The sequence below is a fragment of the Triturus cristatus genome, chromosome 6 (genome assembly GCF_964204655.1).
Source record: "Triturus cristatus chromosome 6, aTriCri1.1, whole genome shotgun sequence".
In the NCBI taxonomy this organism is placed as follows: Eukaryota; Metazoa; Chordata; class Amphibia; order Caudata; family Salamandridae; genus Triturus; species Triturus cristatus.
Genome location: NC_140589.1, coordinates 675,067,611 through 675,069,682, shown reverse-complemented (window position 1 = coordinate 675,069,682; position 2,072 = coordinate 675,067,611).

Here is a 2,072-nt window from a genome sequence, read left to right as displayed (position 1 = left end):
CTGATCTGCATGGTAAGTGTTCTCTGCAGCAGGCATGTTAACCCTCTGTGCTACTTTACGGCAAGTGAAAACTGCCACTAGACAAAACTCTCCTCTCTTTCTCTAGCAGGAACATTGTCGCAAGAGTTATCTTGACATTTTTAATGCTGTCTGAAAACTGTGCAGCAGGTGTTTTTAAATCATAAGTTATTGCTAAAAGCAGCAACCCCCCCTGAGGTTAGCGCTCCATCCCCAGGTCTGATGAGCTGATGAGGGTTATGAACCCGAAACCAGTCCCAGGATGCTTGTTTCCGGTCCAGGGAAGACATGGCTTGGCAGTTCGGGCTAGACTGTTTCCATGAGGCACAGGGTCAGACTGATTTGCATATGGCCATGTTTGAACTGGGGTGGTGGAGGGAGCTAAAGAATGAGGATGGATTAAGCCCAGATCTGTTTACTGGGGTTGAGTGTTTGATTTGCTCAAACGCTCCGTCCATCATCCCCTTTGGTATCGCTTTGTCCATCCCAGGTCAGCACCCAGTGCAGCCGCACCAGAAGGGGGGTAACACAGGCCCCTGCGTCCCCGTGGTGTGGGGGAGCCCCGAGCTGCAGGGGGCCCCGTCACCATTGCACTTAAACTGAGCACTCTGTATTAAATCCGGAGCGGGGGCCCCTCCCTGCACATTGCATGGGGGCCCCTTAAACTTTCGGTACGCCATTGCGCACCAGTCGCACTGCCCTAAAGCTGGCCCTGATCGTGACTGTACGGGTTGCTTTCTGCACAAATGTTTAGAAAAAGTGTGCAAAATACTGTATAAAATGCGGCCAGTACAGTAATAATGACCTATTGATCAAAATGTGGTAGGATTCTAAAGATCTGTCATTCTGCCTCGCGCCCTCCCTGTCTTACTTTCTTGATTTCTAACTTTCTGTGGCTCGTTATCATTTTTATCAATTGCTCCCTTGTCTAGCTCCACTTGTCATTTTCCACTCGCATCCCCACAGTCACCAAAAAATACTAATATATTGATTTATAATTCTTTTGTACTGATCTTTTCAAAAATATTTCTACTGCTCCAATTCTGCTGAATCTTGCTGGACCTTTCTTTTTTCCACTTTTCTTGCTCCAATATTGATTTGTAGTCCCTGCATTGTTTATAAAATGGATAATGGTCTTGCTGCTTGCAATCTGTCCTCACTTATTCATATTCACCTCTGCACTTTGAACCTTTACTCAGCTACTTGCTTATGTTCATTTTTGCCTCTAAGATTTGGAATTCTCTGCATCTATGTGTCTCCATTGTTTCTACACTGTCTTCATTCTGTTCAGTCTTGAAGGAACATCTGTTAGCCCTGGTTTCATGAGACTTTTTGAGCAACTCATCCAACAAGCATAATTGTGCAATTAGTTCTAATTATGTATGGCACTTAGGTGAAAGTGCTTTGCAAATTCTTTTCACATGCACTCTTAGTCAATAATTTTAGTACATAATCAAGTTTGCTAATTGTGTTTCAAAAGAGCCTTTGGGAATGTGAATACCAAACAAATCACAAACCTATGACTTGTTGGTATTTACATCTTCCTTTAGGCCAACCTTGAACACTGCCTTGAGAACAGAAATCTGTTCATTAGACAAGAACGATCATATGAAAAAAACCCTGACGAACCTTTGCTAAATACATTTTACTTAGACAAGTTCATTTATGATTAAAGTGTATTATGATAATTTTATTCTGATGAGACACACCAGATCTAGGATACAGTCACAGGTCTTGTCTACAAACAAAACCTCAAGTGAAAGGAAAAATTAGTTCTCTTTCATATCTATACATAAAGTATGATTGGGTTTATTTGGGTTGGAAATGTGCACGTGGATAAGCAGCACCATGACACACACCAGGCCAGGGAGTCCTCCCAATTTAATAGTTACACACAAACATGGCCACTAACATATTGTGCATTTACAAGAGATCTGCTACCAAATTGAGACGACTGTTGACACTGGAGATAAAAGCATGAGCTTCTGTTGTGCTGAACGTTGTGTTTCTGTGTATTCTGTGGCCTGATTTTGCTCAAACTCTTAGTTTCTCCC